This window comes from Agelaius phoeniceus, chromosome 5 (genome assembly GCF_051311805.1).
Source record: "Agelaius phoeniceus isolate bAgePho1 chromosome 5, bAgePho1.hap1, whole genome shotgun sequence".
NCBI lineage: Eukaryota > Metazoa > Chordata > Aves > Passeriformes > Icteridae > Agelaius > Agelaius phoeniceus.
The window spans coordinates 26,361,774-26,373,713 of NC_135269.1; positions in this window are offsets into that span (position 1 = coordinate 26,361,774).

Consider the following 11,940-nt stretch of genomic DNA (forward strand, 5'->3'; position numbering starts at 1 on the left):
TGCAGTTTCTTCTGGGGTGCTGGGGGCTCGGCAGCAAAGCTCAGGCAGGTGGGGTTGGGGACTCTACCTGCCTGCTTTTCCTCTGTTGCACAGACACAGCCATCTCCCAGGGGCCATGGGCATTACAATCTGTGGGTGCTTGTGATTTGAGGGGAGATGGTTTGTGTTCCTGTGGGTTAGAGCTGTAGACTGTTAGAAGAGCCAGACCAGCGCTTATCTGGCAGAAATGCCAGTGAGTAATAGTTACCAGATTATATGTACATGACATAAAGCCAACGCCTCACTTCTGCTTGATGGTTCACTCAAGATAAAGTTTGTTGCTTGGCCCTGATTATAGATGACCATAAAACTTGTCATATATCTTGGAGGGCTGCTCAAGGACTCACTCAGATTCAGCATCCATTAGGGGAGTACTAGCTTGGTCCATGCTCAAGTCCTTCCCCAGCTTAATGTGCATGTGCCAAAAAGACCACTGTAGCCTTGCAAATGCTCAGAGATGAGACAGGAGAAAAGCAGGATGTGTGCTTTATCAGGCTAGGGCTAGGGTCATGTTTTCAGCATGCACAAAATGCCTTCTCACTCAAATCCTGAGGACTCCTCTCCCTCTGGCAATCCAGGAGCCTTGGGAAACACTTGGTTTCTGGCACAGATGGATAATATGTCCTGGAAGCCTGGACATCTCATGCACAGAGGGCAGTGGGTCCCACCACTGCTGGGGGAGCCCAGATGATTGCTTAGGATGCTCATCCTGGGTGAAGGATGGAACTGGCTGGGCAACAGAGCTCAGTATCCCCCAGTTAAAAGGCCATTATATTGCTGGGCACCCTCTTTTCACTTGGCACAAGATTATGCATGCAGGTCTCCTTCCACTGCTTCCTCCATCGTGGCGTGCATTGAGGTGAGTGGATTGCTCTTCCAGCTTCCAGGACAACACAGGCAGTATCCCTGGATTCTGCCTCACTGGAGGCCCAGGACTGCATTTCAGTTCTTTACTCCTCCCACCAAAACCCTTTTCTTAAATTATTCTCTTAATGCAGCATTTGCCAGAAGTGACCAGTAGTTGCATCAGTATTAAGGTCTCTCAAGTTTCTTTCCAGCCTGCTTGCTAATCACAACTGCTGCTTTCTGAAATCTCCAATCCCAAGTATCACCAGAGACACTGAGCTCCCAAAGGGACATACCAGCCACATGGGTGTGTTTCAGAGGCCTGCTAGCATTCCTGCTGGCTTCTGTAAAATGAGGCCTCTTTCTGCAGTTTCTACCTAATTTTGGCAGGCACACACCCACACAAACACACACATACCTGTGTGCAAGCACACACACCCTGCTATCAGCCACACCCAGCCTCGCACTGCCGGCCACGCTCTCCCTCTGTGGCTGCAGTGTCTTCTACAACTAGATAAAAATGCAGGACCTGCAAGGTGGGAGGGTGCTGGTGGTGGAAATGGTAGCTGGGGAGGGAAGAGCAAGAGAAGGCAATGACAAGCCAGGAGTGGAAGTGGCAGTCAGGCAGGTTGAGAAAGAGAATGGGCAATTGCAAGCCAGAAGCATCACTGCAAATGGTTTTCCATAGAAAACTCACTGCAGGATATGAAACATATCTACCTATTGTTCCTCTGCAATGGGTCTCCTTTGCTTTGGGACGCAGATCCAAAAGATGTGCACTCTTTAAATGCTATCTTCTAGTTCAGTAGCTCCACTTTTTAAAGATGGAGCACTTGAGGCCATAGATTTGAATCCTAGCCAGAGAGATTAAGTACTTGAGAACTGAAGTGGGGGCCTAATGTAATCCATTTAATTATTCTCCCTTTAAATCTTTCACAATAAAGAGTGGAAATCTCAAAGGGAAAGTGAACTGAAAAATGCAGTCTGTGCATAAAATTCCTACTATTATTAAGTTTTCTGATTCATGCAAAGGAATAAAAACCCCTCAAATATATAGTCTTAAACACTCACACATACACAGATACTCCTCCTCACTCATTTGACCGAAAGTCCATTATTCCATTGAAAGTTCAGGTGGAAATTTCCACTGACAATTCAGACCAGCTGTCAGAACTCAAAAGTGTCTCTTGATCTGCTGCTAGGATAGTTTCCTTGTCTCACCTCACAGCTTCATTTAACTCCTCTCCTGATTTCAGATAAGCCTGTGAAAATATTTGCTATCTCACATTTGCTATGGTCACTGAAGATATTGTAAACCTGACACGTTTACAATGACAAGCAGCAATATTGGATTAGAAAAGAGCATTAAACTGTTAAATGTGAACTTCCAGACTGGATGTTGTGCCCAGGGCTAGGAGAAGGCGAGGTCTGAACTAGACAAAAAATACAACTGATTGCCATGTCCCTGGCATTGATTCTTCTTCTTCCAAACTTCTTGACAACCCAGGAGCTCCCCTAAGCTAGAGGGAAAGAACATCAGTGTGCAGTCATCATTAATAACCAAATGGAGAGGACTTGGCTGAAATAGAGAAGGCTTACAAAGCTTCTGGCTCACAGTATGAAGAGAAAGAGGTCCTGTGCAACCATTTGGACCAGTAATTCCAACCTAAGGAGCCCCTTTCTGCTGGGTGTGATGGACAAGCCTCCTATGGGAGCCCCTGGACACCCCATGTCTCTCCAGACTCAGCAGCCCTGGCTATTTTGTTTGGTAAACAAAAGCGACACTGTAAGTGACAGCCATATCCCGGGGAAGGGTTGAGTGCAGGTTTAATTGCCAATTAACCTCTTCAGAAATGCAAACACAGCTTCAGCTAATGGTATGAGCAATCCAGAAAAGCATCAGAGATGAGGGATGCCTCTTGGTGTGTGCATAATAAGACAAGGAGAAGCTTTGCCTCTCTGCAGCAGGTTCTTCTCCTCTTCCAAAGGTGTTGCATTGCCTGATAGTCCCTTTCTTGTTCATCATGAACAAGCTGCTATAACTTGTTTGCAGTCATGAAACACCAACTGGAACACAAGTAGCTCTCTCTAAAAGCTTATATATTGCTTTTTCCAGGAATCCCTGGCTGCAGACGAGACCTCACCCAGGATAAGATCCATCAGCTTTTGGGCACCAGGTAGTGCTGCTGCATTTCAACAAGCAAGTATTATTCCCTCTCTGGGACCAGTGGGGAGGTTTATTTGATCACACAAAAAATGCAGTGCCTTTGTGCCTACATTTTAAAAAGCACAAAGAATCACTACAAATTTTAGCAAAGACTTTCTGCTTGGTACACAACACATCCCATTATGTGGCATGAACTGATTTGAAAAAAAACCCAGCTGTGCTGTATGTGAATGAAGGGATCCCACCCACATATGCTATGGATTTGAGCAATATTATTGCTCCAAGGGCTTTATCAAATTACAGAGCTGTGACACACATGGGATTCAAGTTATCATGAGATTTTACAGTACATGGGGTTAGCTTTCCCTCAGTCAGAACTGAACACACACAGTAGATCTGAAGCTGCATTGAGCCAGTACTGAACCAAAAGTTCTTACTTAACAACCCAAATAAGAACTAAATCCAGCCTCTAATGATTCACCTGTCTGATCAGCAGTGTGCTGTCACTAGAGGTAAAGGCAAAGTAGCAATCCACATGCATGATTCTTCCAAACAAAGCACACATTCTGGATGTATTACATGACAATCTGGTTTCTTTAGCAAATGCAGCATCTGTTAACAGTCCTGTTCCAATTTTTAAAAGTCTGCTATTGCGTAACAGTTGATAATCCCCAATCTCCGGAGTGGTTAATCTAGATGTGTGCATGGTTAAAACCTCTGCTGGCCAATTGAAATCTGACTTTCTTAACTACTCATTTATAATCATTGAGCTGAACAATGACACTGTTGAAACTATTACTGGTTAGGATGTATCCTAACCTTGCAGGACAGCACAAAATTTTGATTATTTTGCCCTACATCTAACCATCCTTCTCATAATTTATCAAAAAGAATTGATTACTACCAGTAATGAGTTGAAACTAGTGGTTGAATATAAATAAACCATCTTTTCCTAACAAGCAGTGTTAATTAATTAACAAGATTATCATTCATTAACAAGAGACTTGCCCAGAGAGCTCAACAGGATCTGTTACTTTCTATCATACACCTACTTGTTTGGTATCTTCTAAAGCACCTGGAAACACAGATTCCAGCCAGTCCCTTAACAACTGAGGTGGGATATGCCTGCAGTGGAAGAACCTCTACCTGCACAGGGGTTGTAGTAGCTTCCTCTGGTGAGAGGCTTCAAGGCACACAAGTGTTTCCTAAACTACAATGAAGATGGGGAGAGCCACATGGGAACTACTGAGGCAGCTCACATCTTCCCTATACTCTGGAAAACAAAAGCAGAACAGAACGGGATGCAAACAGCTCGGGCAGACGGGCAGACACCTGTTAGACAGGAGAAGAGCCTGCAGGACCATATTGCAATGCAGTATGAACAGCAAAGCACAGAACCAGCCCTGAAGAGAGGGCCTGGCTGCAGGCTATTGGGGGGGCAAGGCTGGGAACAAGTAAGCAGGAGAGAGTGCAGAAGGTGCTTAAAAAAGGGGATGCATATATGAGACTTTCATGGTGAAGGAAGGGATTCAAACATGTAGGAGAGGCTAAAGGTGGTGTGAGAAGATTGGAGGTTCCAAAAAAACACCAAATAATGGAAGCTTACTAATGCAACACATTCTGGGACATGTTGAGCAAGAGGAAATCTTGCCTGGGAAGGATCTCAGAAGCAGAACTCAGCAGGTCTGTGCCAGCTGAAGAAACAAAGCACATCATTGTCAGTTAATTATGTGAAGGGAACCCTTGGCCAATGCTTCCAAAGAAACAAGTCAGTCCATGTGGAAAAGCCTGAAGGCAGGGAGGGTAGTGCACTCAGGCACTCGTGGGCAGAGGAGCTTCCCTACCCCAGCCTGTGCAGGGAGATTCCCTGTCCCTCAGTCACAGGAGAGGTGGTTCCCCAACTTCATGCACCTGCAAGCATCACTGTCCCAAGACAGCAGTCACGGAATGCTTCCACAGCTTAGTGCAATCCCTTGGGTAAACCTTATCTGATCAAATGATGGGACTGGGTAATGATGCAATCGGGCAAGACAATTCAGGAGAGCAGGAAGATGCCAAGTGTGCCTCTGGGATTCTGCCGACATGCAGAGCAGGCAGGCTCACCTGCTCTGCTGTACCAGCACCTGCTAGGTCAGGCAATTCTAGTTTCTGCCACGAGGCTCAGCCCATTGCCCACGGCAGTCACAGAGAAAAGCCTTCCAGCCAAAGCAGAACCCAGGGCAGCACAGAAGCTCATAAGCTGTTTCCCTCTACAGAATTCATTTTAAGCCTCACAGCTTCTGGTTTTAAGGCTCATGGCTCAACTTTGGCAAAGCAAGAAGAAATTTCCTCATTTGTCCTGCCATCATGAAGGCAGAGGAAATGAGTATCCAGATCACAGAAGTCACTTCAAAGCAAGGTCACCCAACCATGGCTGGCTTCAGTTCTCTATTTGTCAAGTCTTTTCCCACCAAGAGAGATAACAGCTTCATGCAAATTCACTATCCTGCTGGAAAAGAGGGCCTCTCCACCCACCAGTCCTCCTCTTTATCCCTGTATTTTCACATGTCAATAACTTAGAGCACTGGTTTTTCCACAGACTTCAGCATCTTTTTAGACATTAACCCACAAGCCATTTGAGGCACAGAAACATCCCCACCTGCACATTTTCTGTCTTGTTCCTATAATTGGTAATACACAGCCCTGTAGATCTCAGGTGATCAGAGAAACAAAGGGCTAACAAAGCTGAACACTTCCAGCTGAGACTGCCCCGGCCCAAGTAGTGGAAACTAAAGAACATGACAAAGGAGGAGAGGTTTTTAATCTGCTTATTCTGACTGGCAGAGGACAGCCAGTTCAGGGGCTCCACCTTCCTTTTCAAGAAAGAACAGAATAATTAGCTTTCCAAAGGGCTGCTTGTGTTAAAAGGAAAATAGAAAAAAAGGAAGCCTCATTGGCTGTATGTGTAAGATACAGAGATAAAGACAATCACCAGAGATTTAATTGATACCATGCCCCCCAGCAAGCTCCCTTACCATTGCACAACAGGAAGTTAACAGGGCCCTTGCAGCAGTCAAGTCTTCCCCTACATTTGCTGCTTCTACTAAATCCGAGAGAGCCACAATTTTCTGCTCTAGGATTTTCCGAGGACACAGCAGTCACATATTCACAAGCAGTCCGTGCAAGTACAAGAGCAACACTAGTGACAGTGATTCCCCTTCATCAGCTTAATGCAACCCTGATGGAGAGGGAATTTCCACACTAATGATAAGGTGTTCATCAGACAGACCAGGTAGCAGCATTTGAAAGAGGAGGGAAGAGCCTGAGAATACAGAGAATAGATCTTCAAAAAGTCATCCTCTGAACTAGACAGAAGCAGCACAATTGGAGTATAGAAGTCATATCTGGGTGGCAGCTTTGGAAGAACCAAAGGGTCACAAAACACTGGCAGGTTTTTTGCAAGGAAAAAACTTGGGTGAGTTTGTTCTAACAAACTCACCCAAGATGAGAAGGCCTGGCTACAGCCAGCCAGATAACCTCACACCTGCCTGTGCTTATGTCTAAATTCCATCTTAGAGAGAACATAGTAAAAAATCCGTTTCTGACATTTCTTCCACAGATCATTTATAATCATTCCTCACTATGTTATCCATTTTGGAGAGAACAGCCTTTTTTATTTTTAAAAGTTTGTATTTTTATCTAAATTCTTTTTGAAATTGGGAAGCCAATTCCAAGATTCCTAGATAATACTGAAGAAATTCTCACCAATGGGTGGAGGAAGACTAGACTAAAATACATATACGTCCCTTGAGTGTATCCAGTGGAAAACAGCTCAAAGCTCTCAGGATTTCCAAGAAGCATCTTGAAACCTGCAACTACAGGCATGGAAAGCTGCTTTGGAGTCAGGAGTCTGTTAGGCTGTCTGCTTCATGTTGTTGATTTTGTTTGGAGAAGACTAATCCTTAATGACCAAAGACAGCCTCTGGCAGGCACCAGGGTAAAGGCTTAACAAGCCTGTAAGCATGCACATGGGCAACAGTAATAGGAAATCACTCAGTTGTGGCAAATCTATCATTCTGAATACATATTGAAGGATAAGCAGTATTACTTCCCTGCTGATAATACACCAAGCACAGAAGCTGTCAAGGATAGATCAGGCTGGGAATTTCCTGTTATAAATTCCCTTAACTGAGTTAAGACAGAAGACCAAGTATATGCAATTACATGCATGACTCTGGGGTACCTTAATTTCTATTGCTTTAAATAAAACTGAATGATCCTCCACACTTTCTCTCCCAGGCTTGCTCCATGGATGCTTACTTTGCTGCTGCAGGAAAGGATGTACTTTTGTGACTCCAACTCATATTGTGCAAAAGACTTTCTCCTACATCAAAACCAATAAATTTCATGCTTTAGCCTTATTCATGGGATGGAGCAAATGTTGAAAAGCACACAAAGGAGTCTTTTTTTTCTGGAAGCCTGCATAACCAAAGCAGTTCACCCTTATCAAGCAGTCCTCCATCTATATCACACAGATAACCTGCAGAGCAAGTTTTGCTATTTGCTTTCCTTTACACAGAGGCATGTTTGTGAGTGAAAAATTTGAGCAGGATTAAGGAGGGGGGACTTAAGTCCAAACGGGAATAAATGCCAAAATACCTACCTTCCTTGAAAAATATCAAAAAGGGAGGAGGAGGAAGTGATGGACAGAAGCAAAGGTCTCTGTGAGACACAAGAAAAAACTTTTCCCACTTTTTGCATAGGAAGCCCACATTACATTTCCCTTTCCTCAGGAGCATTTACAAGCATCAAGCCCAAAGGAAGGCAGAAGCCTCTTACAAGAGCTCTATCCCAACTTTATTGTAGAGAGAGGCAACAGACCAGCATGTACATTTCTGCAGTGATGAGTATCCTCCTGAAAAGCAGGCAAAGGTAAAGAGTTCTCTTCCCTTTGGGCATGTTAAATTACCCTGTGTTAACCTCTAGGAAACACAGCTTCAGGCTTGTAGGTGCTTCCCTGAAAAAGTGTTGAACAAGCTCCAAAAGCATCCACCCTTCCCTGAGGACCTACAATATCAACATCTAAAAACTGCACAGTGCCACTGTCTTCTATTGCACAACCAGGCACGACCTTGGCACAGTCCAACACATCCTACCAGGAGGCATGGCATGACAGATACTCGATTCCCATGCTCAGGAAGGCAAACACTGGTGCCCCAGGGGGGCTTTGGAAGCAGAGAGAAAGTGTTATTGTCATCACCCTAAGTTTCTGTATTTGAAAGGTCCTCAGGAAGAGATACAACACTGCAGGCATGGCTGTATTCATCCTTGGGCCAGAGATCAAGTAACCATTTCCATTTCTTAGGTGCCAGAGGAACAAAACTTCCTTAGTTCTCCCTTTTAAATGTTGTTATTCAAAAGAAGCTTTCCTAGTCAGACCATGAGAAAAAGCCATCTGAAAACTAAGAAAGTGTCTTTCACACCTTTTTTTTAAAGTTCGGGAGTTAACTCCAAATCTTGGGATTCTGTCAGAAACTCACATTCTGATTCTCTGTGTTTACAATTGTTGGGGGTCCCTCTCCCCCCCACCCCCCAAAAAAAATCTACTAAGTACATAAGGACGAGGAGTAAGAATTCAGAATGACTACATGAACTACATCTGGCACCAAAGCTGGATTTTTACAGCATTTACTCTGCAACATTTACAGTAATTAATTGCTCACTTGAATGTTTATAGAAGCTCCTTAGATGTCATTGCAGGCAAACCACAACTTCACATTTATACATCATCAGAGTGGTTGGTACATGCCTGTGTCTTTCACAGGTCATGCAATGAATTCCATTCTTTCTTAGGTATGTTCAAGGGCTTTTAAGTATCTTTGTTATTTTCCTTCTTCTGTGCTTGGTTAAACTGTGAATTTTTACTAACTTCAGTCCTGATTTGTAAACTAAAGCCTTCCAGATTGCCAATTACTTCTGAGAATTCCTCCTAAACTGAGACTCTTCACAGCACAAGTTAGTGGTGTTGCTAGAAAAGTCATGGGCATTCAGGTCTCCCTCTTTAATTATCTCTACCTTTCTGGGGGCAGGGGGACAGGTGGGCTGTCAGGTCCTTGAATGAGTTCATGTGTGCCTCACTACTTTTAGAAGATTAGGCTCAGGCTGCTGCCACAGAAAAAGGCTCTGGATTGCCCACTTTGGTTGCCAGCTGTGCTTTCTGGCCCTTGCCTTCCCTTGCAGCCCCTGGGCATGAAGTGCATGGCACTGGGAACTGACATGGCCAAATCCTTTTCAGATGGGTCAGTTCAATGCAGCTCCTGTACTGGACCACTGGGTGGTTGCAGGGACTGCTACTATTTTGCAGCTATTGTCACTTATCTTGAAGTTAGTTATCCATGCTGATATCTATGTTTACTTTTATTTCTCCCCTCAAAAGGGTAGACCCACTTCTGTTAGCTCTACAACATTTAAATGAAAGACACTCTATCCCTATTTGTTGCTGCCCCAAGTACTCACCTACACGGTACTAAAAATCAAAACCATAAAACATAATTTAAAATATGTATTACAAATATATAAATAATTACCTTCTCATTATGTACCTTGGAAGTGCAGAACTGTTTCAAACTGCAAACATCCCCACTCAACATTTTTTGAGAACACAGCTTTCATTGAAACTTCACCTGAGTTTCAACCATAAAAATATGATAAATTGTGTTAGCCCAATCCTACCTTACGTCATGCTGAGGTTAATCCTCCACTCAGCTCCCTGCTGTGTGAAACTCCAGAGGATGCAGGGGTGTGCTCCAGAACTGCCCCTCAAAAGCCCTCCTGACTGAACAAACATACTGGCAGCAGCTGTTGTATGAAAGTATGCAGCCATGCACATACCAGTGCTTGTCTTTTCTGAACATTTATTCAGAGAGAGACAGGTCTCACTTCATTCTTTTCCCCTCATGCTTCATTAGATCATCTAGAGATTTTGTTTTAGGCTGGCTGCAATTTCTGTTTTGCCCAAATACATCTCCAGACACTCCCAATTCCACTTCAGTTATAAAAACACCCTCTGACCCAGCCCCCCTGGAGTAGCCACAATAAAGAAACCATTTCCTGCCCCTCCAACCTGTTGAGATATTTTTAGTTTAAATTGAATGCACATACCTGTGGCAGGTGAGGCAGCAGTGAGAATGTGGGTGTGGTGAGACCTTTGCTTTTCTAATGTCAAGTGCTTCTACAGCTTGTCATTCCAAATCAAGGGAGGTGGCCAGCTGTCTAGTCACTCCCCTCAATGAGGCTCTGTACTCTTTCACAAGGAGCAGCTATATTTCTCTCCACCAATATTCTTGCTACTGCAAGAGGGATAACCTTTGACTCCACCAAGGGACAAGACATCCCCTCTGCTGCTGCAGGCTTCCACATAGGAAGAACACAGTGAGATGCTACAGACTCCATCAACCTGAAAGGAATTCTGAAGGAATGACTCTGCCCTACCTCCTCCAGCAGTCAGAGTGCCCTTCACATCACTTTACAAGATTGCTTCAGGACTGACTCTGCATCTCATCCATTACATAGCTGGCAATAACACTCCAGAGGTTTTCCAGGGATCCAGGACCCTCAGAGAGACTGAAGCTTCCTTTGCTGATACTGGAACCAACCCTATCCTGCCTGCAAAGAATAAGACATTTTGTTCAAGCACCCAGCAGGACATTTGGGAGTGTTCCCTTGCTCCATGGGGAACAAGCACTTGCATCTCCACCCATATTATCACTCGTTTTGTTCTCTCTCCGCTGCATTCTAGGGCTCTTAACTGTGTGGTTTGCTACCAAAGTGCCCTGTAAAATGTTCTCATTTATGGCCTTTCACCCCTGCCCCTCTGTGCTGGGACCCAGGGAAGATAAACACTCTTTCTCCTTTACACAAAGGCTCTTAGCAGTGAACATACCCAAGATTTATACACTTACAATCTGCCACTGACTCAAGAGCATTTTAGAGCTACCGGACTTGAAGATATTTGGGAGATTTAAGTAAACTGCTACATCATAAATAAAGAGTGAGAACACTGTCCCTCTTTTTGCTCCAAAGAGTAGCTCAGTACCTCATGAAAAAACAGACCTAGGTTTTCTGGCATTTCTTTGCAGAATGTGCTGCCCCTAACAAAAGTGTAAAAGCATTCTGAGTAGCATACATGTAGACGCTAGATTTATGCCAACAGTGTGAAATAACCACTGTGCTTATCTTGACTACTGCAATAGTTTCTACTTTCCATTTAGATCTAAAAAGGACTATTTTGAACATTGTTTTTCATGTAGCACAAAATCCAGTTTATGAATCCTGGACGTTATGTTTTCAGTAAATTTACATATGCAGGAGCTTCTCACTCTGCCTACCGGCAGGAACATCCTGTATGAAAATTTTTATTGTCAATGAGAACTAGCAGTAACCTTCTGGCTTTGTATCAAGTACATTTATCTCATTCTTGCAAAAGTCTACTTATGTGGCATGGAACTCTGCCTAAGAGTAACAAAATTCCCTGCCCAGGGAAACAAAGAGCTTTCCAGGATACCTGTTTTTCTGCACCTCCCAGCTTGTGAGTTGCTTTCCCATGTAAATTCCTCCCTCTTGTGTTCACTTGTAAGTACTACGAGAATCGGCCACAAAAACCCCACCCAAAACCCAGACCTATCCTTGATGGTGTCAATCATTAGCTGGTATTGGATCGAATTCCAGGCAGTGAATGTTTCATCCTGCTGAAGCTTGTTCTCTCTGTGCTGGACTGCTCTTCAGCTGACAAATCTAAGGTATTGATGTCACATCTGACTTGCTAGGATTGACCCAAGAAGAAAACCTTCTGGCAGAGCTGATACACAAAGTGAACAGAACGGGTCAGTGACAAGACAAGGAAAACCAGG